Source organism: Cupressus sempervirens, chromosome 7, assembly GCF_028749045.1.
Source record: "Cupressus sempervirens isolate cs-2001-9-10 chromosome 7, ASM2874904v1, whole genome shotgun sequence".
In the NCBI taxonomy this organism is placed as follows: domain Eukaryota; kingdom Viridiplantae; phylum Streptophyta; class Pinopsida; order Cupressales; family Cupressaceae; genus Cupressus; species Cupressus sempervirens.
In genome coordinates, this window is record NC_143124.1 from 5,449,080 (window position 1) to 5,476,047 (window position 26,968).

The 26,968-nt window shown below is 39.4% G+C and overlaps 1 pseudogene; it reads left to right on the plus strand.

Annotated features, from left to right (window-relative positions):
• Positions 1-3,410: 3,410 nt before the first annotated feature.
• Positions 3,411-25,513, plus strand: LOC149545131 (chaperonin CPN60-2, mitochondrial-like; annotated as a pseudogene).
• The last annotated feature ends 1,455 nt before the right edge of the window (positions 25,514-26,968 follow it).

Genomic DNA, 26,968 nt, shown 5'->3' on the forward strand with positions numbered 1-26,968 from the left:
GATTAGGATAAATACAAATAATTTTTTTGCTAAATATTAGGTTTCATCTTCCCAAGATGTCTTCCAACCTGGTCTAACTTGCACTTCCCAAGTTCCTCAAACTAAGCAAGTCCATACACTCACAATCTCAGCACACAAAGCCTCTATGATGAGGATCACACCAGGCCTCTATAATGAGGATCACACCTTCTAAGGTGTTGTTGGAGTCTCTTTCTATTGCTTGTTTTCTTATTAAGTAAAATAGGTTCTAAATGGGCACCTAAAACCCAATGGTTACAAAAGAAGTAGACATTAAGTCTAGAACCAAAACAAACAACTTAGAAACAACAAGTCTAAAAGGCCAGGAGAGCCAAACAAAAAGGGACAGCCTCTAAAAGAGTAGGCGAGAAATAGGTTTTGAAAGGACCCTAAACCTTATACAATATCAATCCTCAAGGTTTACATTTCGGCCCTATCTTTTGAGAACATAAAGACATATCAAACAAAGGTTTGGAGGACTTGACTCTTTTTCCTTTTACTATTGTTCATCCATCCTCCACCTTCCTAGTGGTCTTCTGTTAGTCAATGCACTTAGCCTCACAACTAACCCCCAACACCTGTATTGCAGGAGATAAAATAGTTGAAACAACACTGCCACCCAAAATGTGAATAACAACAGAAGAAGGGACACCAGCCCTGTCCTAAGATCGAGCTGCAAGAGTGACAACATTTGAATCAACAATTTCAGCAACTAAAGAAGGGACACCATTCTTGGTCACCACCAAAGGGACAATATTTAAATCATTAGAGACAACATAAAAATCATCCACCAAAGAATGATCTTCCTGGGAAGAGCCTTCCAACCCATCCCCAATTGTGGAAACTTTCTAAACCATGTAGTGGTCATTTGAAACCCCCAACCACCAAGAAGGTGATTTCTTTGACCTAACCTTTTCAGAGAAGCATCATGGAGTGAGATGGCAATGGGATTTGTACAAGTCATATTTTGTAAATGTAATTGTATATGAGTACCACTTTGCATAAGTGACATTTTCTAACTTTACACAATTACTAAAATAAATATGTTTTTTTTTGAAAAAGTGATGTTAAAAATATGGGTACCTTATTATAATATAAACAAATTTAAATCATAATTAAACTATATCATGAAAGTATATAGATTAGACAGTAATAAGTGATACTTTATTAAGCAACATGAGTATAAGTAACATTTTAAATATCACTCACACAAATATCACTTATATAAATTTCACTTATACAAATGGCACTTACGAAAGTATCTTATACAAATGTTTGCATAAGTGACTTTACAAATGACACTAGTATAAATGAAAATTGTAAATAATGATATAAGTGACAATAAATTGTAATAAGTCACATTTTATAAGTGACAATTGATAGGCAACATGATAATAAATAGAAAAAGGGACAGATCTATAAGCGAGAACCTTACAAGAGACACACTTATAAGCGATGTTTGACACTTTTATAAGCAACATGTGTGTCATTTTTAAAAACTTGTTTATAAACGTAAAGGGAAATTTGTATAAGTGAAATTTTCCTAATAGATATATTATAAGAAATGACTTTATAAGAAACATTTGTATAAGTAACATTTGTTTAAGTAACATTTTTTTAAGTGACATTTGTATAGGTGACATTTTCTATTGCCATTTTGTCAATTATACAAATATCATAATTTTTAAGCACTGTTTCTATAAGTAACAATGATATATTTGACTTTAGTATAAACAATAACAATATAAGCGACATTTATATAATTACATTTTATAATAACAATTTATAAGTGACGCATTCTAAGTCACAATTTAATAACCCACATTTGGCTTATACTACATGCGAACAAATAGAGAAAAATAAAGGACTTGTATATTGGGGATAAAAATAAATGATAAGTTCTAATTTTAATAAGTGTCTAAGTTTCCTACAGATATATTTTGATAGTTAAAACAATAGTCTCTAGTGTTTGTTTGTAGGGAAGATAGTTTCCTTTCGAATATGCATTTGTAAGGCAAGGTATAACATTGAATTTTACCCCTTCGTTTGGTTCAGTTTTAATAGAGATATTGGAATTCAAATAATAACTATCAAAGTCCTTCTTTGAGAAATGCAGTGAGCACACAAAATGTGAGATCTTTTGAGTTCACGAAGATCCAAGCCCCATGTTTTGTAGGGAGATAGAAATGTCTCTATCAACTATCCTTAAGGTTGCAAGACACCATGCACAGAGATCCATGTGAAATGGATCCAAGAAAGGTATGATGAAACTATCATAGAGTTAATAGTATGCTTACAGACAAGGGTAAACATGACTCTGTCCATGCAAAATGGTTTTGGGAAGTTCTTTAAGTGTTGAGAGGGATATGAGAAAGAGTTTTGAACACTGTGACGGTTTGGGAATGATACAAAGTGAGTCAAGTAATCCCCTAAAATGAAAAATAGTAGCTATAGCAGAGTAGTCCTCCACATAAGTTGAAATCTCACAATTTATTTGAGAATTTAGATGAATAAAAATCGGGTTACTTATTGCAACAAGCACATTTGAACAGGACCCAAAATTCTCAGCATGACCCACAATACCAACCACATTAGCATAAGATATAGTGAATCTCCCCACAACAACCTGAGGTTGAGCAACAGGGGAAAGAGCCTCAATAGTTGAAACCATAGGAATAGGAGCCACAGTAGTAGGACAAGACGCCTCCATCGCCTTACCTAGCGACTGACCTACAACATCATTACTGGCCAGAGAAAGAGTAGGAGAAGACACCATTTCAAACCCATCAAGGGTAGTATGGGTAGAGGCAGAAGCAAGAGTAGATGGTGTTACCATTGTTGATTTGGTCGTCAAACCTGTTGTGGTGTCCACAACACATGCCTCATTCCATACTAGGAATGGGGACCCCCTACCTTTTTTCGACTCTCGGACTCATAGTTCAAGAGTTGAGAGAAGAAATCTGATTATAGCTAGGAGTCTTAGAGTTAAAAATTAAAAATAAAAAACTCAAAAACAAAAAAAAAATTCTCTATAAACCCCCCCCCCCTTCTTGCCTTGCTCATTTTCTCAAGAGTAAGGAGGGAGAGGTAAATGCACTCCCCCCCAATTTTTTTTAAGGCCACGCACCCATGAGGCGCGCGCGCTACCCTGCGCACTCTGCCAAGTAGCACCCTTTTGGGTGTGCGCATGACGCTCTCGCAAGGCGCATCGCTTGCCCTTTTTAGGCGCGTGAGTGGCACCTTTGCGGTGCCCACGCTGTGCCCCCTTTAGGTGTACGTGCTACGCAACCGCCTGACCAATGCCTTCGTGGAGCGGCACTCACGCAGTGCGTGGTGCACCCCTTTTGGGCATGCGAGCGGTGCTCGCACCACCATATGCGCGACATGCGTAGATGGCTGCGCCATCGCGCGAGTTGCATGGGCATGCATGCCGTGCACCCTTTTGGGGCATGCGCAATGCCCTCACCACTGCACGAGCGGCGTGCACATGTATGCACTCCATTATATATATATATATATATATATATATATAAAATAAAAAAACAAAAAAAAACAAATAAATAAGTTCCCAAGGGGGACCTTTTATTTTTCTTTTTCTTTGATATGTAATAATTAATCATTTTTTTTTTCTTGTGACGCGTAGGTAATATAATCAGATGGCGTCCACATCCGGATCAACAGCAAAACCAGTTGTGTACAAGTTCCAAGGCATAACCCCAAAATCACGTTTGCACAATGAGTACTTTGAGTTCAAAGACACAAAACTTGGACACACAGACTTGGGAGAGTTCTTGAGAGTTTGTAACAATCCAACCGAAAGGTCATCCTTGAGATCCGCCCTAATCCGTTCTGTATCACTAAATGCAGCATCACATCTCGGGACCATGTAGTTAGCTGAATTGATTATGACCCTATCTCAACATTTTGTTCCTAATGAAAGGGTGGTAAAGAGTGTCACTAGGGAAGTGGTCTTGGATCTATGACCTAATAATATCGAGAGGGTTTTTTATCTACCTAGAGCTGATCAGTTCATCAGGCTTTCATATGAAGCAGCTCAGAGGTGGCATAAGGATCATTATTAGGAGGCCATCGACATCATATATTCCTCATACTTCATTGAGAAACCACCTCAGGGGAAGACAATCAACAAAGTGGATATGACTTGAGGATACATGAAGGATGACATTGGATATTCAATCATTCTCCTGAGTAGAGTTATGGGATTGCTTGCAGCGGGTCATCTCGCTGCATTCATGGTCAACTTCATTGAGACCATCAGACATGCAAAGATGCCACTAGATTGGGCCACGCCACTTAGTGAGAACTTGTGTGACCAGTTGCACACAGTAAAGGACAAGAAGAAGTTCTATATGACTTCTTATGTGGTATATCTACTTGCAGCAAGGGCAACCGAATATCCTAGGTTGTATAAGAAAGGCAGTATGTAGGACCCTAATGCATGGCCATATATAGTCTATCCTCAGCTGGTGAAGAAGAAGCTCTCATCGTAGAGCAAGGAGTACAGAATTGTGAATGATGCCTTCATCTTTGCCATCATTCAATTCATTGAAGGGGATTATGGGAAGAGATTGTTCGATGAAGCCAAGATGCAAATCACAGCTCTCGATGCATATTTCATCCAGTTTCGAACATTCACATACATTTGGGTTGGTGGTGCATCCATCAATCCAAAAAAACTCACAAGGTACCCAAATGACAAGTTGGTTCTGATGGAAATTTCCCGGCAGATTGAGTCAGCTTATGAGAGGATCAAAAGACAATGAAGGCCTTGTTGGGATTGGCCTTTTGTAATAGGAGCATACCAAGTAAAGAGAAAGCAAGATATCTCAACTTTTGAGTGGGAATGGGAGAATTATCCTCTTGAAGAATATAACTCTCCCCAACCATTCTTCGACAATGTTGGTAAAGTGGAAAACCTAGCAGGAAAACCTAGCAGAGAAGGCCCTTCATTTGACCATCTCGGATGAGATAAGGCTACAGGACTCGCAGGAGCTACTCGATCCCCTATTCAATGCAGATAAAGTTGGTGAGATGCCCATTCTGAATGCAGAAATTGATAGAGAGGAAGGAGATGATATTAATCATCGAGCGAGACATGTCATTAGAATGACAAAGAGTTGGATCAAGAAACCCTTTCCACTTGATCCAATTTAGGATACAATGATATTCCATGCACATGCTCGCCTAAAAAGGGGAAAGGGAAAGAAAGTCATAGTTCCTATCTTTGCGCTCTAGTCTCCTATTAGGCTAGAAATATTCTACCAGCTTGATCATCCAGTCAGATACTACCACCCTCCAAAGAAGAAGAAGGAAAAGAGGAAGAGAGCCTCTCCTCAGAGGATTCAAGTAGAGCATGTTGAAGAACAAGCCCCTTCGCAACGACAAGAATCCACTCCCCAGGAGCCCCAACATTTTGGAATTTCTCATATCCAGGTTGAATTTCCATTGCCTCCTATTTTGTCAAGTCAACAAGAAGAGGGAGAAATTCTAGAGACATCCATTCATCTGGTGCATGAAGAGCCCGCTTCTCCTATGGTTCCATAGAAACAAAAGAGGATCAAGGTTAGAATGAACAAGAGCAAAAGAGTTTGTAAAAGATTAGTGCCTAATCCATCTGTTCCTAAAACCATTCTCGACAAAGAATCAAATGAGGGGGAAACAGAGTCAGATGAAGAGGAGAAGCAAGTGCCTCTACAAAGGAGAAATCGGCTAGCCAAAGCCACAGAATTGGAGAGAAGGAAGAGTGTTACAAATATCCCACCACCCACCCAAGCTAAAATTGTAGAACTCTCTTCTTTGGAAGATGAAGTACAATGATGGGTGAATGAGCAAAGGGAGCTAGGTGATGATGTTCTCTCCTTCCCAAATTTTGATTTTATGCCTCTGGGTAGAGAGTTAGTTGGAGATAAAATCAGAGATACTCCTACAAGTGAACTTCAATAGCAAGATTGGATGCAGATGCCACCCGAGACATGAGGTCATCATCTCACTCCCCCATCTTCACCTCATCTCATTCCCCCATCTTCACCTCAGGTTATGATGGTATATAAGGTTTCAATAACGCCTCCACCTCTGAGTTTAGAAGAACATGTTCAAAAGGAATCATCATTACAAGGGAAACCAGAACCAAGGGTTACTGATGAGCCATTAAAAGAGGCATAGGTAGTAGAGTGTATACAACAACCTTCTCACGAAGTTGAGGATCAAACTATGGGATCTACAGAAATTGAGACTACGAAAGAAGAACCCTCACAACAGAGACTCCAAGCAAGAGCGATAGAGGGAAGGAGGTAGTTGAACACATCCATTCATCATCTAGACCAAGGTTATAGAAAGACATATCCGAAGATGGTTTCAGAAGGAGATAGTGAGAAGTGCTAAGCATCAATTCCGTGCTTCAGAGGATGATATTTGTGACATTGTGGAGATTTTGAACAAGCCTGACTCTCCATTACATGATGCAACGCCATTTGCGTTCATTACTACTACATGAAAACAAGACTTATTTGCACAAGTGGCTCACCCTCCAGAAGGCACAGATACAAAAGCTGTTAGTCTTCATGACTATGAAGTGAAAGATATCATGTTAGGAAAGCCTGCATGGGATACTTCTTGATAGATGATGACTATGGGAGTCAAGGAGGTTCTCAGCCATATGGAATAGGATGAGATTGAAATCAGAACACTTCGTAGGCAAGTTGAGATCTTAAAGGGATATTTAGTTGAAGTCATTGGTCCTCTTGATTCTGAACACCCTAAGGAGACTTTGAATACCATTCTTAGAGAAGGGGAAGGTGTATGGCTCAGTCCATTTTTGAGAGTTTGTCAGGATTGGCAAGACAACCTTGAGGATAAGGGTGTTACTATAATCATAGGAAGTTTGAGGTTATTACATGCTACACAAGAGAATGTTAATAAGATAGTGGCAATTTTGAGGTAGGACTTCAGTATCATGGATGAGGTACGGGCATGGAGCAAGGATTTACAAACTCTACAAGCCATAAAAGGGCAAAGGTACTGCATTTTGATTGATGTATATATCGGAGAAGCATTAGACATGATAGATGATTAGATAGAAAATATTGCAGATGGAAATAAAGTGATGGAAACATTGCATAATGAGATACATAGGCTCAAGGACCGAGCCCGAGAGCAAATTTTGGAAGCAGAAAAGTTGTATAGTGATGCATGCTTGGACATTTTTGAAGATGAAGAACGAGAGAAACTGTTGCCAGTTGAGGTATTTGTGGAAAATTTTAGAATTTTTTTAGAGGAAGCAGCCAATGATGAAGACATCAGACAAGCCTTTAGGACAGAGGAAGCACTATTAGAGTTGGACATCAAACTCAGAGATTTTGCAGAGACTCGAATTGAGGTGGACAACTACAAACAGAAGGTCAAAGACAAGTATGAGGCTTTGGATCTTTCGGATGCTGCTAAGATTACTGAGATTATAGAGAAATGCAAGGGCAAACATCCAAACATATCTTTAGGATAAAGATGAGCAAAACCCAGATGCCAGAATTTCAATTTTGACACTTAGTAAAATTTTGAGATATTAACCCAGTCGAGGTCCATAGGTCCGTAGGTCCATAGATCTGCAATTTAGAGGTGCATTGATAGTTGACTGGCTATTCCAAAAATAACACTTTTCATGCATCAGGAGCACATTCTAATGGCAAGTTAACTCCGACACACACAGAGTAAAGGACTAGTTTCCATTTTTGATGCCTCCATGCACTTCCACTCTGACTGATGGCTTCTTCCTACTTTCTTTCTCACACTTTCTCTATTTTTGACATGTAAAGGACTCATGCATTTAATTAATGAATAAAATATGGATGGAGTTCCTCTAAGCACCAGTTAGTTTGTCAGTTTGTATATATTTAGTTTGTTTTAATGTTTTAAAAGCATTTTATTGCATCGAGATATCTCTCACTCTCAACACAAATTGAGGAGACAATTTCTTATAAATACCCCATTGTAAAATGTAAGAAGGGCCATTGTTATTATGCAATAAAATTATGCTTTTGGTGCTAGCATTCAGAGTGTAGTTATTCTTTCCTAAATGTGTCATTGTTTTGTGGATTTTATTCATGAGATTGTGATTGAGCCAAAGGTTTATTGCATTGTTTCTAGATGTGCGATCTTTTACTTATGGTGTTTGCTACAGATATATGAATTCTGCTGACGTAACGAGCTTGAGAAGAGATCACCCGATTGTGTCTACATAGCTTTTTGTCTAGCATGAGCGCACTTTTTGTGGCCTTGTGATTTGATGAAAAGTGAAACATCATTTGATTTGTTAAAGATTCTCACCGACGATTGCATCAGTGGATTCTAGGAAGTGCTGCTCCTATTTACATTGGTTTCCTACCGATTTCTTCGAAGGTTTAACTCACAGCGTGTTGTGTTCTATGGCTTATGTCTGTTTAGAAATTTCAATGTCAAAGTCATTTGATTTCATGTTATTTACTTCTAGTTTCATTATTTGCTTTGCTAACCCCTTGTTAGAGTAAGACCTCATATTAGCTACATTGTTAAAGTTGCATACATTGCAAAATACAAAAACATTGTTCTTTTGGTGTGATATTTTTGAGACAATGAACAAATTTTACTTCAATTCCAAGATAAAAGAGTTTTTTTAGAACCAGCAAAGGCCTCCTTGTGAACACTCACATTTATCTTCTACTGAGCAGATTTTGGTATGTTGCAAGACAAATACTGAACCTTGGGGTGGATCCTTAAAAAGATTTTCTTTTCAAGAGAGGAACTACACTATGGATTCCTCTCGTTGACCTCGTGCAAAATGAACGCCCAAAAAAACCCAGCAAGGGCAACACAGGTAGCACAAGCGGGAATGGGAGCTACCTATGAATGTTTAGTATGAGCTACCTCTTTCTATTGCTTGTTACTCCTTTGAATTAAATGAGTTTTAAAAGAAATGTATAAGCAATAATGCATAGGAGCCAAAAAAATTTGAGATTAGGATAAATACAAACGATTTTTTTGCTAAAGATCAGATTTCATCTTCCCAAGATGTCTTCCAATTCGATCTAACTTGCATTGCCCAAGTTCCTCAAACTAAACGAGTCCACCAAATCAAATCACTGCAAAAGTTGCAAAGAAAGCATGTGACTAAACACGTACGTAGATCTAATTTGGTTTCTTCATCGCCTTCATGGTTTTGCTAACTTTGCAGGTGGCCTCAACAGTATTACATTTCAACTTCAATCTTGTTTCTTTCTTCTTATGAGTTTCTCCTTAGTTTGTAGCCCATATGATCTACATACACATTTAGTCACACGCTTTCTTTGCAGGGATTTGATTTGATAATAAAATTATGTAATGTCCCCATTTTAGCAGTTGACCAAGTGTGTGTGCATTAGCCTTGTTCTACATGGTCCTGAGGGCTAACGAAGGGTTTAATGGGATCCTGGAGTGTTTTGGCCTAGTCATTTCCAGTTTGGGCCAAAATGAAGTTGATTTACTCAGATTCAGGCATACTTACTATTTTTAGTAAGTCGACAGGACATAGTGCAGGTCAATTTTGGTGATTGAATTTGATACTCCTCGGTGAGAGCTTTCCGATGAACTATCACTCACATTATTCGGAGTCCGATTGCTAATACATTTTAATGCCTGAAGTTTTATTAAAGTAACGTCTAATTTAATTGTAAAATATTAAAGTGTTACTTTAATATTTATTTTATGGGGATGTGTAACCAAGGGAGACATAAGGGGTATTTTAATATATGTTTTATATACTACACATCTTTTATCCGACATTGCCCATATGAGTTGAGCGGACCCTTGGAAATAAAATAAAAGGAAGCATTTGTGGCTTCATTAGCGAGGTTGAATATGAGAAGAAATTGGTGTGTGAGTTGTAGCTCCGTTCTTGGAATTTGAGGACATTTATCCTCTCTTGTAACATTCTAGATGTCATTCCCTTGGGGTTTGGCCTTTGGAATTCTTTGTTATCGGCTTCATTATCAGGTAGTTTAGTTGCATTTCCAACTACAGGCAGATTTGGTAATTTGCTCATATCTTCTTCACTACTTGTCCGACACTTATGCCGCTTTGAGGGAATGATATTATGAAGGTAGCAGACTGATTGAAAGAAAAAGTATTGTAGCAGCAAGTTCGAAAGCATGGGCTGGAGTATTATGTCAATAATGCTGAAGTAATTAGTGAGTTGATAAATCTACCATGTATTTGCTTTTATGAATTTTGAAAATAACATTTTATTGGCAGCAGTTCATTTCCACTTTGCATATTATTGTAGTTTCTTTCTTGTTTATGTTGCATGATACCAATTCCATGCACAAAACACAACAAACAAATAAACTTTTGATTTTCGGAGTTATAAGGGGTTTAAAACATTAAACGGAGAAACAAGAGGTTGAATGCAAACTGTTTGACATAATTCTTTTCAGCAATTTGGTTTAGTTTTTTGGAACATTCAGGGGTGCCCATTACAGTGGTATCAGAGCTATAAGTCCTGCCATCCTGTGGAGGTCTTATAGGGAACTTGGAACAACTGGATAGAGGGAAAGTGTTTGACGAAATGTCAAAACACTAAAATCAGATATAAATAAAAAACACACGCTAACCATTTATGTTTGAGCATGCGACAGGGGCCTTATAATTTCCGCGATACCAGAGCAAGACAAAATAGGATTTCAGACTTGCAAAGCAAACAGTCTAGTACATCCGTGCAGGGGGACATTGAATCCAGCCATACAAACACAGAGGAGATATTCTTTGATCAGGACAACAATATGGGTGATCGAGATGACAGGAATACAGGATTAGGCGGAGGTGGGAATACCGGTCCAGATCAAGGGGAGGTAATGTTCAAACAGTTACTGGATATATTAGAGCAGGGGCAGCGTATGCAGTAGGAGCAGAATAGGCGATGGACATGATGTTGCAGCTCATGGCTAGATAGATGGGTGTCAATATTAATCCAGGTGATGCCAACAACAGAAACAATAACAATGAGGGAAACAATAACCATGGAGGCCAAGGCAACAACAATGGTCCTAAGAATAACATTAATGGTAATAATGGACACGACAACAATGGGAATGAGGCTAATAACTTTAGACACGTTGCACGCCCAATGTGGACTGTGAGCTCGAGACCTCTTCTACCCACTTTCCCACCTAGAGATCCGGTTCAACCAGTAAACGAACCGCAGATTATCGAGTTACAGGATCAGTTCAGGAGGGATTGGGAGGCTAGTGGACTAGAGTTTCAGGCGGATATTTCCCTCAAAGATTATATGGACTTGAGGATGAGACACATGCCTAGAGCAGGAGGGAGGAATCAAAACTTTGAGCTGAGAAAGAAAGTTGGAAAACTTTCTTTACCTTATTATGATGCTTTAGGGAAGATGACTACACGAGCTTGGGTGTAGAAGGTAGATACATACTTGCAGCTAAATCCTATGCCTTAGGAGGAGGCTATCAAGTATGCGGCTATGCACTTGGATGGTGTTGCACATGAATGGTGGCATCATGGCATGGTGACTTTGGGGCATAATCAGATTACATCCTATGAGGAATTCATCGAAACACTGATTGAGAGATTTGACACTAAGGATCCCGAGTTGCATTTCAAGGAGCTAGCACAATTAAAACAGTCAGGTTCTATGGATGCTTACATTGCCGAGTTTTAGCACTTGTCTGTACTTGTTACTGATATCTCTCCTAGGAGATTGGTGGTGTTATTTTGTGATGGTCTTGCTGATCCATTACAAGGTTGGGTGAAGGGACATGATCCACTCACCTTAGCTGAAGCAACTAAAAAGGCACGAGATTTAGCCCCTTCAGTATACAAAGGAAAAAATCATTCAATAGATTCTTCCTACCGCAAGGACAAAGACAAAAAACTGTTTCAGAAAGAGTATAGCAAACCCAAAGAAGGATCAAAAGGACTAGACAATGAAACCTTGAATGAACTTCGAAAGAAGAAGCTGTGCTTCCATTATAGAGAGCCTTGGGACTTATCTCATAAATGTTCTCTCAAGGCTAAGGCAAATCAAATGGAGTATTTTTCAACAGAAGAGTCAGAGTCAGAGGGGGAGGATCAGCAGTCCGATTCAGATGAGGGTAACACTATAGAGGAGAGCAACATTCCTAAGGATGATAGATCATTGGCACGCTTGACAGGGGCCCAAAAGGAAATCACATTTAAGGTCAGGGGTACTATCCAGGGGCAGAAAGTGATATCTCTTATTGACACTGGGGCTACACATAACTTTATAGATGCACAGTTGGTAGCCAGGAGAGGGTTATAGATAAAGGAGCATGATGGATTTAGAGTCATGGTGGCTAACGGTGATAAATTATTATGCACTCAGAAGATATCTAATCTTTGCATCAAGTTTGGAGATGGCTACGAGTTGGAGGATGAGTTCTATGTTGTGGACATGGGAGATTATGATGTCATCCTCGGCATGACATGGATGGCTTCACTAGTTGAGTTCACACTCAACCTAGCGAAATTGGAGATGAGATTCCAGCATGAGGGCAGAACTATGGTACTTAGAGGACTTTTAGATGGAGGTTGCAGAGTAGTGTCCTTGAGGAGAATGCAGAGACTTTTTTGTCATGATGACATAGAGTGGGCGGTAGAGTGCTACATTATGCCAACTTCACCAGAGCCACAAGAAAAGAGTCATCCACCAGATATCCATAAGATACTTGATAGACACGCTAAAGTATTTAGCGATATTCCTCATGGGGTTCCTCCTGACAGAGGGATGGAACATGTTATTGAGCTCGAGGAGGGAGCCAAACCAGTTATGTTTACTCCCTATCGTCATCCTAAGAAACACAAGGATGAGATAGAGAAGGCGATTAAGGATTTGTTGGAGATGGGGCATATCAAGCCCAGTAAGAGCCTCTTTGCTTCAGCAGTAGTATTGGTAAAGAAGAAGGATGGGACGATGCGCATGTGCATCGATTAGAGGGCACTGAATAAGAAAACAATTAAAAACAGGTATCCCATTCCTAGGATTGATGAGCTGATTGATGAGTTGCATGGGGCATGCTTCTTCACCAAAATTGATTTGCGATTCGGATACCATCAGATCAGGATGAGAGCAAAGGACATTGAGAAAATAGCCTTTCGATGTCACTATGGCCACTTTGAGTTCATGGTTATGCCATTTGGTCTAACCAATGCACCCACTACATTTCAGAGTTGTATGAACCAAGTATTCAGGAAGCAGCTGAGGAGATTTGTCTTGATCTTCTTTGATGACATCTTGGTCTTTAGTAAGACATGGGAGGAGCACTTACATCATCTGGAGGAGGTGTTATCTATTGAGGAGAGAGAGTCATTGTATGCCAAGGAATCTAAATGTGAGTTTGGCATGACTGAGCTCCTTTACCTTGGGCATATCATTAGTGCAGATGGTGTTCGAGTTGATCCCGAAAAGATTAGAGCTATTGTAGAGTGGCCTACTCCCACAAACCTTACACAGCTTAAGGGATTCTTTGGTTTATGTGGTTTTTATAGGAGGTTTGTTAAGGGATTCTCACAGATTGCTACACCCTTGACAAATCTTACCAAGAAAGGAGCCTTCGTATGGATAGGGGCAGCACAGAGGTGTTTTGAGCATTTCAAGCAGGTAATGTCTTCATGTCCATTTCTAGCTCTACCGGATTTCACGAAGCCTTTTGAGCTTCATTGTGATGCATCAGGTGATGGGATTGGAGCAGTATTGATGCAAGATAAGCATCCCATTGCATTCGAGAGTAGGAAGCTCCGAGGAGTTGAGAAGAGTTATTCTGTCTATGACCGAGAGATGTTGGCCATAATGCATGCATTGGCCAAATTTTGATCATATTTGGTAGGTGGACATTTTGTGATCAAGACTGATCACAACAGTATTAAATACTTCATGAGCCAGCGTGATCTTAATGACCGACAACAAAAATGGGTGACTAAATTACAGGCTTATGACTTTGACATAGAGTTTGTCAAAGGTAAGAAAAATGTGGTGGCTGATGCCTTATCTCGGAGACCTCACTTATGTGCTCTAGCAGAGATTTTAGGAGATTGGAGAGATCAGATTATAGCAGAGTATGTCGAAGATGCTTGGGCTTCTGGATTGATTTCAGGTACCATACAAGATGATCACTATGAGGTGATAGATGGATTGATTAGAGTTCAGGAGAGGGTTTATTTGATTCCGTCATCACATTTGAGAGAGGCAATACTGAAGGCATTTCATGATGCACCCACAACTGGACATCCGGGGGTCTTGAAGACCTACAGGTAGATCTGAGAGCAATTTTCATGGAAAGGACTCAAGGATGATGTTCAGAGGTATGTCAGGGAGTGTGTGGTTTGTCAACAGAATAAGGGAGAGCACACATTTCCTGCAGGTTTATTACAACCCTTGCCCATTTATGATAGGAAATGGGAAAGTATTTTGATGGACTTCATCACTGGTTTACCATGAGTGCAGGGCAGGGATTGCATCTATGTGGTGGTGGACTGCTTGACGAAGTTTGCTCACTTCTTTGCTATTCCATCCACTTAAACAGCAACACAGGTGGCAGATCTTTTCTTTAGAGAGATATTCAGGTTACATGAGTTGCCCAGATTCATTGTCAGCGACCGGGATAGTAAGTTTATGAGTGTTTTTTGGAAAGAGTTGTTTAGGTTGTGTGGTACAGATCTTACACCTAGCACTAGTTATCATCCACAAACAGATGGGCAAACAGAGATTGTGAATAAATGGGTGGAAGGATATTTGAGGAACTATGTAACTGCACAACAAAAGGCTTGGATCAAATGGTTGCATATGGGAGAGTATTGTTACAACACCACTTATCATATGTCCATCAAGATGACTCCTTTCATGGCACTCTATGGTTATGAAGCACCTAGCTTCATGGATTTAGTTTTGGGGGATAGTAGAGTGCCCAAAGCCAAAAACTTATTATAGGATAGTCAGGACATCCTGAAATTGCTCAAAGAGAATATTCAACAGGCCCAGAATCAATAGAAATTGTATGCTGATCAACACCGAATAGAGCATAGCTTCGAGGTAGGGGATATGGTTTACTTGAGGCTACAACCATATAGACAGTCATCACTCAAGAAGAGCGAAGCTGAAAAGTTGAAACCTAGATTTTATGGTCCCTACAGGGTGATTCGCAAAGTGGGCAAAGTCGCCTATGAGCTTGAGCTTCCAGAGGGCAATCGAGTGCACAATGTGTTTCATGTGTCTAGGCTTAAGAAAGCCATTGGTCAGAGTGTAGTGCCTTCTGTAGATTTACCCCCTTTGGATGAGGAGGGGAAGCTTGTGTTAGTACCTGAGGCTATTCTGGACACCAGAGAGAGGAAGCTTAGAAACAAGATAGTGAAAGAGTATTTGGTCAGATGGAGAGACCTGCTAGAGGAAGATTCTACATGGGAGAGTGAGCAGGTTATTCAACAGGTTGGGCTGAGATTGCTTGAGGACAAGCAATTTCAAGGGGGGGGGATTGTAATGTCCCCATTTTAGCAGTTGACCAAGTGTGTGTGCGTTAGCCTTGTTCTACATGGTCTCGAGGGCTAACGAAGGGTTTAATGGGATCCTGGAGTGTTTTGGCCTAGTCATTTCCAGTTTGAGCCAAAACGAAGTTGATTTACTCAGTTTTAGGCATACTTACTATTTTTAGTAAGTCGACAGGACACAGTGCAGGTCAATTTTGGTGATTGGATTTGATACTCCTCGGTGAGAGCTTTCCGATGAACTATCACTCGCATTATTCGGAGTTCGATTGCTAATACATTTTAATGCTTGAAGTTTAATTAAAGTAACATCTAATTTAATTGTAAAATATTAAAGTGTTACTTTAATATTTATTTTATGGGGATGTGTAACCAAGGGAGACATAAGGGGTATTTTAATATATGTTTTATATACTACACATCTTTTATCCTACATTGCCCATATGAGTTGAGCGGACCCTTGGAAATAGAATAAAAGGAAGCATTTGTGGCTTCATTAGCGAGGTTGAATATGAGAAGAAATTGGTGTGTGAGTTGCAGCTCCATTCTTGAAATTTGATGACGTTTATCCTCTCTTGTAACATTCTAGACATCATTCCCTTGGGGTTTGGTCTTTGGAATTCTTTTTTATCAGCTTCATTATCAGGCAGTTTAGTTGCATTTCCAACTACAGGCAGATTTGGTAATTTGCTCATATCTTCTTCACTACTTGTCCGATGCTTATGCCACTTTGAGGGAATGATATTACGAAGGTAGCGGACTGATTGAAGGACAAAGTACTGTAGCAGCAAGTTCAAAAGCATGGGCTGGAGTATTATGTCAATAATGTTGAAGTAATTAGTGAGTTGATAAATCTGCCATGTATTTGGTTTTATGAATTCTGAAAATAACATTTTATTGGCAGCAATTCATTTCCACTTTGCATATTATTGTAGTTTCTTTCTTGTTTATGTTGTATGATACCAATTCCATGCATAAAACACAACAAACAAATAAACTTTTGATTTTCAGAGTTATAAGGGGTTTAAAACATTAAACGGAGAAACAAGAGGTTGAATGCAAACTGTTTGACATAATTCCTTTCAGCAATTTGGTTTAGTTTTTGGGACATTCAGGGGTGCCCATTACAAATTATATTCCCTCCTTTCATTATACTCTTTTTTTTAGGGGGATGAGAAGGACATTTTGGTTTTCCTGTAGGCTTTCATCCATTCTTTTGTGCTGGCATGAAAGGAAGATTATGTTTTGTTAGTACCCAATATGGACACGATTTTAAAACTTTAAGTATAGAGCTTTTGAACCACTTCAAACTGAAGTTTGAAGTAGTTCAAAGTGGTTCAAAACACTTCATTTTGCTCATGTAGGTTTAATGATCTATTTTGAGAGGTTCATTCAAAGGTTTGCTGGTTCAAAAAGGCAACTTGCAGGTTTAGTTCAAGAAAAATGTCACATTCATGGGTCAAAATGCACTTGATTCACACTCCCCAAATATGGGAATGAGCTAATTTAGATTGAATAGGTTTGTGAAATATGATGTGGGTCAGATTCTATGTGTTGATAGGTAAAATGAACTGGAAGAGTCCACACAGAACCATATAAGTGTGATGAATTCAATATCAATAGCATCTGGGAAAACATTGTGTAATGAGTTAGAAGTGGTGGAGTGTAATATCCTCCCCTGATTTGAACTTTGACTTGCAAAAATTTAACTTAAGAAATATTGTCAAACACTTTGTATGCAAACTCATAAAGTTGATTTCCTCAATAAATTGCTTTCCAATGAGTAGATTTACGAACAACTATGAAGTGACATTAAAATGCATAATACACATCATAATATTTTCACAAACACTTGGCACACATTCAATAGTATATGAAAAATCTGGAAACTCTTTCAATCTGCTAATAAAGGGTGATTTTTAAATGTAGATGTGCACTTACAGCTGCCTTAAAGGCTGCAACAACTATTCAAACTTGTATTCAAGAATTATTATGCAAAATATCAAAATTTGACAGAAGAAACCTGGAATTAGTTGCCGTAGTATTTTGCAGATGTAGTCGGCCAGCCCTCCAAACTTCTAATCAGCCGAAAAAACAAGTAAACTTGATACCAACACTGTTCACGCCGTATTGTAGCAAAATACTATTCATGCCGACTGTAGCAAAATACTGTTCATGCGACACTATAGCAATAATTAACTTCAGATCTGCACCTCAAACCCTTGTAAATTTCTTTATGCAAACGCCCCAAATGAAACCTAGTGTGTTTCCTGAAGTGAAAACAACCTTGATCCTTTTGACTGTGTCTTTCAATAGCGAAGAGAATGCTAGCAAAGAGGGATTCTGTCCTCCAAGCCTGATAATCAGATATCCAGCAACATAACATTAATCTTCATCCAAGCATGCAAAAAAAAAGCTCTTCCATTTCTTTTATAGTGTTCTCACAAGAGCTCAATCCTTCGTTTTCTCAATGTGGGATAAAACATAACTCCCTTTATGTACCTTATGTCTCCAATGTGTTATAAAAATAAAGGGAACTCTTTTAATTTAAATATTTCCCACAAACTATAGTCTATGCATTAATAAAGTTAAATATTTAAATTTAACTTTATAAAATGGCTTTATTAATGCATAACAAATCTTATCAATGATAAATAAGTTTTCTTGTCGATTTTAAACAATTACCATCGACATACCACTGTGACTGAATGTTCGGCCATGTCCAACATGACTTACTATAAATAGTAAGTATGCCCAAAGTTGCCTCAGAACCCCTCAGAAAGACCTGCAACTGAAATTGTCTAGGCCAAATGGCCTCTAAGCCCCTTTAATGTCCTAGTTAGCCTACGGGACTGTAGGGAAATAGGCTAACAACAACATCATGCTATGAATGCTAGAAAGGGGACATTACAGTCCGCCCTTCCCAAAATTACTTTTCCTCAAGCAATTTCAGCTCTGGATGCTGCAATATCTGCTCATTTTCCCAAGTAGCATCCTCGACAGGTAGGTTCCTCCACTTCACTAGATACTCCCTAATAGTCCTCCTGCGAAGCACCCTCTCCCTAGAGTCAAGTATGGCCTCAGGAACCAAGATAAGCTTTCCCTCATCATCAAGAGGTGGCAATACTACTGAAGGCACCACATTGTGACCCAATGCCTTCTTAAGGTGTGACACATGGAACACATTATGCACTTTACTGTCTGCAGGCAACTCCAACTCATAAGCTACTTCGCCCACTCTCCTGATTACTTTGAACGGTCCATAGTAGCGTGGTTTCAATTTCTCTGCTCCACTCTTCTTGAGAGAGGACTGTCTATACGGCTGTAACATGAGGTACACCATATCTCCCACCTCAAAAGACCTCTCAACCCTGTGCTGATCAGCATATTGCTTCTGCTGATTTTGTGCTTTTTGCAAATTTTCCTTCAAGGATCGCATAATGTCCTGACACTCCTGCAAAGTATCCTTGGCCTTAGGCACCCTATTGTCCCCAAATAACAAATCTAAAAAATTAGGAGCATCATACCCGTACAGTGCCATAAAAGGGGACATTTGAATTGACATATGGAAAGAGGTATTATAGCAATACTCCCCTAGATGTAGCCACTTCACCCAAGCCTTCTGCTCTCCTGCAATGTAGTTTTGAAGGTACCCCTCAACCCATTTGTTCACTATCTCTGTTTGCCCATCAGTTTGGGGGTGGTAGCTAGTACTCGGAGTGAGCTTTGTTCCACATAACCTGAACAACTCCTGCCAAAAGTGGCTCATAAATCTGCTGTCTCTGTCACTGACTATGCTTCGTGGTATCCCATGTAGTCTGAATACCTCTTGAAAAAATAGTTCTACTGTTTATGCTGCTGAATATGTAGACGAAATTGCAAAGAAATGTGCAAATTTCGTCAATCTGTCTACCACAACAAAGATACAATCCCGACCTTGTGCCTTGGGGAGGCCTGTGATAAAATCCATGGAAATGCTATTCCACTTCTTCTCTGGTATGGGTAGGGGCTGTAGTAAACCACCCGGAAAAGAATGTTCCTGTTTGTTCTGCTGACACACAGGGCATTCCCTCACAAACTGAAGCACCTCTGATTTGAGTCCTTTCCAAGTGAAGTGCTCTCTCACCTGCCGATATGTCTTAAAGAATCTGGGATGTCCTGCCATTGGTGAATCATGAAATGCCCTCAAAATCTTCTGCTTCATAGCAGACCCGGGTATTAAATAAATCCTTTCCTTGTAGATGATTAGATCATTTACGACAGTGTATCGACTATCTTGAATAGCTCCCTCAATAATGCTAGATGCCCAACTATCCTTAGCATATTCTGCCAAGATCATCTCTCTCCAATCATCCATGACTATCCCAACAGCAAGCAAATGAGGCCTTCTAGATAAAGCATCTGCAACAATATTTTTCTTCCCTTTGACGTAGGCTATGTCGAAATCATAGGCCTGTAACTCACCTATTTCTGTTGCCTGTCATTAAGGTCCTTCTGTCCAAGGAAATGTTTCAAGCTATTATGATCTATTTTTACTGTGAACCGGCTTCCAACTAAGTACTGCCTGAACTTAGCTAGCGCGTGCATGATTGCTAGCATCTCTTTGTTGTAGATGCTGTAGGTTCTCTCCACACCTCATAATTTTCTACTCTCATATGCGATGGGATGTTTGTCTTGCATGAGAACAGCTCCTATGCCCTCTCTCAAGGCATCACATTGCAGCTCAAAGGGCCTGGTGAAATCTGGAATGGTTAAAACATGACATGTACTCATCAGCTCCTTAAACCTGTCAAAACAATCCTGAGCCCTCTCTGACCACTTGAAACTATCTTTCCATGTCAAATCTGTAAGTGGTACTGCTATCTGTGAAAATCCCTTCACAAATCTGCGGTAGAATCCACAAAGCTCGAGAAATCCCTTGAGTTGTGAAGTGTTCCTCGATGGTGGCCAATCCAGAATGGCCCTGATCTTGTCTGGGTCAACCCAAACACTTCTTGCACTAATAATATGCCCTAGATAGAGCAACTATGTCATCCCAAACTCACATTTACTCATCTTGGCATATAATGACTCCCTCTCTAGAATACTGAGCACTGTATCAATATGCTTCAAATGTTCCTCCCAAGTACGGTTGTATATCAGTATATCATCAAAAAATATCAACACAAACTTCCTCAACTGATCTCTGAACACTCTATTCATACAGGACTCGAAAGTGGCAGGGGCATTTGTCAACCCAAAGGGCATGACTAAGAACTCAAAATGTCCATAGTGGCATCTAAAAGCTGTCTTCTACACATCCACCTCTCTAACCCATATCTGATGGTAGCCGGATCTCAAATCAATCTTGGAGAAGTAGCATGCACCATGCAATTCATCAATAAGCTCATTGATGCACGGGATAGGGTATCGGTTCTTGACTGTCTTCTTGTTTAGCTCCCTATAATCAATGCACATCCTCATTGTACCATCCTTCTTCTTCACCAATACTATTGAAGAAGCGAAAGGACTTTTGCTTGGCCGTATGTGCCCCATGTCAATCAACTCCTTAATTGCCTTTTCTATTCCATCCTTACATCTCTTCGGATGGCGGTAAGGTGTGATGATAACTGGCTTAGCCCCTTCCTCTAATTCAATAACATGCTCGATTCCCCTATCTAGGGGTCTCCCTGGAGGTATCTCACCAAACACCTTAGTATGTTTGGTTATTATTTTTTGTACATCAGGTGGATACTCTTGTTTATGCTGCTCTGTCATCTCAGGCATTACTCTAAACTCTGCTGCCCACTGCACCTGATCATGTCTAAAAAAACTCTGCATCTGCTTGAGTGACACCACTCGAAGTCTCCCATCTGACAAACCTTTGAGCACTATCTTCTTACCATTTTCCTCAAACCTCATTTCCATTTTCTCAAGGTTAAATGTAAACTCTACCAGAGACTTCATCCAGTTCATCCCAAGCATCATATCCTGATCACCAATGTTGACCACAAAGAAATCTCCTGTCATGTCATAATCTCCCAAACGAAGCTGCAAGTTGGAGATTTTCTTGGTACATTCAATTTTGAAGCCATCGGCAACCATCACCTTAAATCCCCTATGCTCCTCTGTATGTAGCCATCTGCATGTCACAAACTTCTCATCAATGAAGTTATGTGTCGCCCCTGTATCAATGATTGCCACAACTCTCTATCCATCCAAGGTTCCCCTAACTCTGAAAGTGATGGCCTCCTGTATACTTGACAACTGAGCTATCATGCTATCACTGCATGCTTCCTCCTGTGAAGAACTATCATCATCTCCATCTGATTCAGATGACTACTCTGAATCTCCATCTACTGACTCTTCGGCTGAAAAGTACTCCATCTACTTAGCTTTTGCTTTCAATTGACACTTATGTGACAAATCCCAAGGCTCCCTGCAATGAAAACAAAGCTTCTTCTTCCTGAGATCATTAAGTGTCTCATTGTCCAACCTCTTACTTTCCTCCTTAGCTGGCTGAACCTCTTTATGAAAAGGTTTCCTGTCCTTATCTTTCCTTGAAGGGAAACTCTTTGCCTGGAATTTATTTTTTGAAGATGAAGAGGAATCCATGTCACGAGCTTTCTTAATGGCTTCTTGCAAAGTGGGAGGGTTGAGAGCTTTAATCCACCCTCTCAACGGATCAGCTAACCCATCCATAAATAAAAATAGTATCCTCCGTTCAGATACATCTGTTACTAACACTGCAAGTTTCTGAAACTCTGAAATGTATGTTTCCAATGATCCCCACTGTTTAAGCTGAGCTAACTCCTTGAAATGGAGTTCTGGATCCTTCCTATCAAAACATTCAATCGGCCTCTCTATAAACTCCACATATGAGGTAATGTGTGCATGTCCCATAGTGACCATACCATGATGCCACCACTCGTGTGCTAACCCATCCAGATGAATTGCTGCGTACTTAATAGCTTCTTCCTCGGGCATAGGGTTCAATTGAAAGTATGTGTCAAGCTTTTGAACTCAAGCTCTTGCTGTAGACTTTCCTGAGCCATCATAATATGGTAACTCAAGTCTCCCTACTTTCTTCCGTAGCTCATAGCTCTGGTTCCTGTCATGTCCACGTGGCATATGTTTCATCCGCACATCCATATACTCCCTAAAGGTAATTGCAACAGTAAAATCTAGTCCTCCGGCTTCCCAATCTCTCCTCAACTGGTCCTGTATATCAGTAATCTGGGGCTCTGGTACGAGCTGCTCTGGATCTCTAGGAGGAAATGTAGGAATCATGGGCCTTGAACTCACTGTCCTAGCTCGCTGGGGTGCATGACCGGAATTGTTCCCAACTTGTTCATCTCCATTATGTGTCCCATCCTGATCATTTCCATTCTGATTGTTACCATTCTAATTATTTCCTCCACCCATGTTAGCATTCAACCCCATTTGACGAGCCATCATCTGCATCATAAGATCCAATCTCTGATTCTGTTCCTGTGCCCTTTGTTCTGCTACTCGCTGACCCTGTACCAAGGTCTCTAATAACTGTAAGAATCTTTCCTCTCCAGGCTTTGGACCAGCATTTCCGCCTCCACCTAATCTTGTATTCCTGTCATCTCGGTCACCCATATTGCTGTTTTGATCAAAGAATACCTCCGCTGTGTTTGTATGACTAGATTCTATACCCCCTGTACGGATGAACTAGACTGTTTTCTTTGCAGGTCTGAACTCCTACTTTGTCTTGCTCTGGTATTGCGGAAATTATAAGGCCCCTGTCGCATGCTCAAACATAAATGCTCTGATTTTAGTGTTTTGACATTTCATCAAACACTTTCCCCTCTATCTGCCAGTTCCAAATTTCCTATAAGACCTCCACAAGATGGCAGGACTTATAGCTCTGATACCACTGTAATATCCTCCCCTGATTTGAACTTTGACTTGCAGAAATTTAACTTAAGGAATATTGTCAAACACTTAGTATGCAAACTCATAAAGCTGATTTCCTCAATAAATTGCTTTCCAATGAGTAGATTTACGAACAACAATGAAGTGACATTAAAATGCATAATACACATCATAACATTTTCACAAACACTTGACACATATTCAATAGTATATGAAAAATTTGGAAACTCTTTCAATCTGCTAATAAAGGGTGATTTTTAAATGTAGATGTGCACTTACAGCTGCCTTGAAGGCTGCAACAACTATTCAGACTTGTATTCAACAATTATTATGCAAAATATCAAAATTTGACAGAAGAAACTTGGAATTAGTTGCCGTAGTATTTTGCAGATGTAGTCGGCCAGCCCTCCAAACTTCTAATCAGCCGAAAAAACAAGTAAACTTTATACCAACACTGTTCACACTGTACTGTAGCAAAATACTGTTCATGCCGACTGTAGCAAAATACTGTTCATGCGGCACTATAGCAATAACTAACTTCAGATCTGCACCTCAAACCCTTGTAAATTTCTTTATGCAAACGCCCCAAATGAAACTTAGTGTGTTTCTTGAAGTGAAAACACCCTTGATCCTCCTGACTGTGTCTTCCAACAGCGAAGAGAATGCTAGCAAAGAGGGATTCCGTCCTCCAAGCCCGATAATCAGATATCCAACAACATAACATTAATCTTCATCCAAGCATGCAAAAAAAAAGCTCTTCCATTTCTTTTATAGTGTTCTCACAAGAGCTCAGTCCTTCGTTTTCTCAATGTGGGATAAAACATAACTCCCTTTATGTACCTTATGTCTCCAATGTGTTATAAAAATAAAGGGAACTCTTTTAATTTAAATATTTTCCACAAACTATAGTCTATGCATTAATAAAGTTAAATATTTAAATTTAACTTTATAAAATGGCTTTATCAATGCATAACAAATCTTATCAATGATAAATAAGTTTTTCTATCGATTTTAAACAATTACCATCAACATACCACTGTGACTGAATGTCCGGCCATGTCCAAGATGACTTACTATAAATAGTAAGTATGCCCAAAGTTGCCTTAGAACCCCTCAGAAAGACTTGCAACTGAAACTGTCTAGGCCAAATGGCCTCTAAGCCCCTTTAATGTCCTAGTTATCCTACGGGACTGTGGGGAAATAGGCTAACGACAACATCATGCTATGAATGCTAGAAAGGGGACATTACATGGAGGAAATGAAACTTGACATGGGTTATATATATCTCTCCATATTTTATTGTCAATCAAAAGACTCAAGAATGTGAAACAGAGAATCCTCTGGTTTTGATATGTGAAAAGAAAGTGTCAAGCTTGCAAACAGTAGCTCGAGTGATGGAACTAGCATTAGAGAAACAAAGACCTTTTCTGATTGAAGTAGAGAAAGTAGACAGTGAAGCATTGGCTACTTTGATCTTGGATAAACTTCATCCAGGAGTAAAGGTTTGTGTTATTAAAGGCCCCTGGTTTTGGTGAGAATAAGAAAAATAACTTGCAGGATCTTGCTACACTAACTGGTGTGCAGGTCATATCAGAGGAGCTTGGTATGAAGCTTGACAAAGTAGAACATGACATGCTTGGGAGAGCTAAGAAGGCAACTATCTCTAAGGATGACACTATAATTCTTGATGATGGTGGTATTGCTCCTCTATACAACAAAAGAGCTTGATACAATTCATATGGCCAATTTTGACCAAAAGATTGGAGTTCAGATAATCTAGAATGCATCGAAGTCTCTTGTGCATGTTATTGCTTCCAATACTGGTGTTGAGGGTGCCATTATAGTTGAAAAACTACTGGAACAAGATAATTTTGATTATGGCTACGATGCTGCTAAAGGTGAGTGTGTTGATATGATAAAAGCTAGCACTGTTGACCCCCTGAAGGTGATCATAACTGCATTAGCTAATGCAGCAAGTGTGTCTTCATTGATGACTATCACCGAAGCAGTGATTGCTAAACGTCCAAAAGATGAAAAACAAAACTCGAGCATGAGTGACATGGATTTCTGAGAAAGTATGAGAATTCCATCTATGGTCATGATGTTGATAAAAACAGTATATGCAGGTTGAAAGAACTTCAACTATTCAAGAAGTTGCGAATTTGACACCAAATAAGATGTTATATGATTGAACCCAAAGGAACAGCAGCAAGTTACCAAGATAACACATAGGTTATTTTATCTGCAGTGGGACCGAATGCATATCCATACATAAAGGACGTTGAACACACATGTTTGTGTTGAAAGCCGTAAGTCTCCCATGTAAAACCACCTCACGCGAATATAGCCAGAGGGAGACAATACCTGCGTAAGGAAGGAAGAGTAGGTAGTTGGATGAAATGCCTCGAAAGTTCAAGGTAATTCGACAAACAAAGCATGACTCCTTCAAATAGAATGTCTCGATTTATAGAGATCTTCAATTAAAAGATCGAGATGCAGATTTGAAAAAGTTAGAAATGAAGGACTGAAACCCGAGCATGTAAAGGTTGGTGAATGATTTTATTGATTCTGTAAAATATCAAAATGGAATCTGCCAAAAAGAATGGTAACGAAATCTCTATCTTCAATTCTTATTCTACTCCAATTACATCGGCACCACCATCTCAAACTGGATTCATGTCCACGACAATGACATCCATAAAGCTTGTCCCCATACAACGGTGCTATAAAAATACTACTACTACCGAGCCCCACACAAACAAAAAACGTGGGATCCAGTATTTAAAAGAACATATTTTATCAGATCATGCGCAAGGAGATGCCATATGATAGGTGCGGATTTTGCAAGAAATGAAATTTAATACGATCAGAACTCATCATGGTTGGTATGCGAATGGGGAGGCAAGTATCAACACTTCATAATGGGAGGATAGAATACACTTCGGGCTCGGTAGGTATACAGGAATTATGAGTATTATGGTTGTTGACACGCTAAAATGAGTTCAAGCCTCATGAAGATAACTCACAGTCGGTTGCTGAAAGTATCAAAATATGGATTCCCATGATGCATTAGAAAACTGCTTACTTCTTGATGTTGGATTATGGCTTTCTCATAAACTAAAAGATCATTTTCTGAAGGTTCACAAGGAAGTATTAAACTTGAAATACATTGATCCAATGTACATGATTCGTGCCATCGCAAGCAATGCCTCAGATAATGTCTACAACACATTTCTTGCTCAAAGTGCAGTTCATGGGTCTCGCAGCATCGTACATCCCAAAGACCCAAATATTAGTAGAAACTGTTATGTCATATTGAAAATTGCTCAAAGCATAAGCCCGAGCATCTCTAAATAGAGGATTGTGGATATAAGAAACAAGGAAGCAGTTACAAACTCCCATAAAGACACTTTTGATATAAGCCTGATATATATAAATATATATATATCACTAAGGAATTAAAATCATAACCCAATGATTAATCATAAAGATATATATCGTAATGTTTGATTGTAAAGAAGGGAAA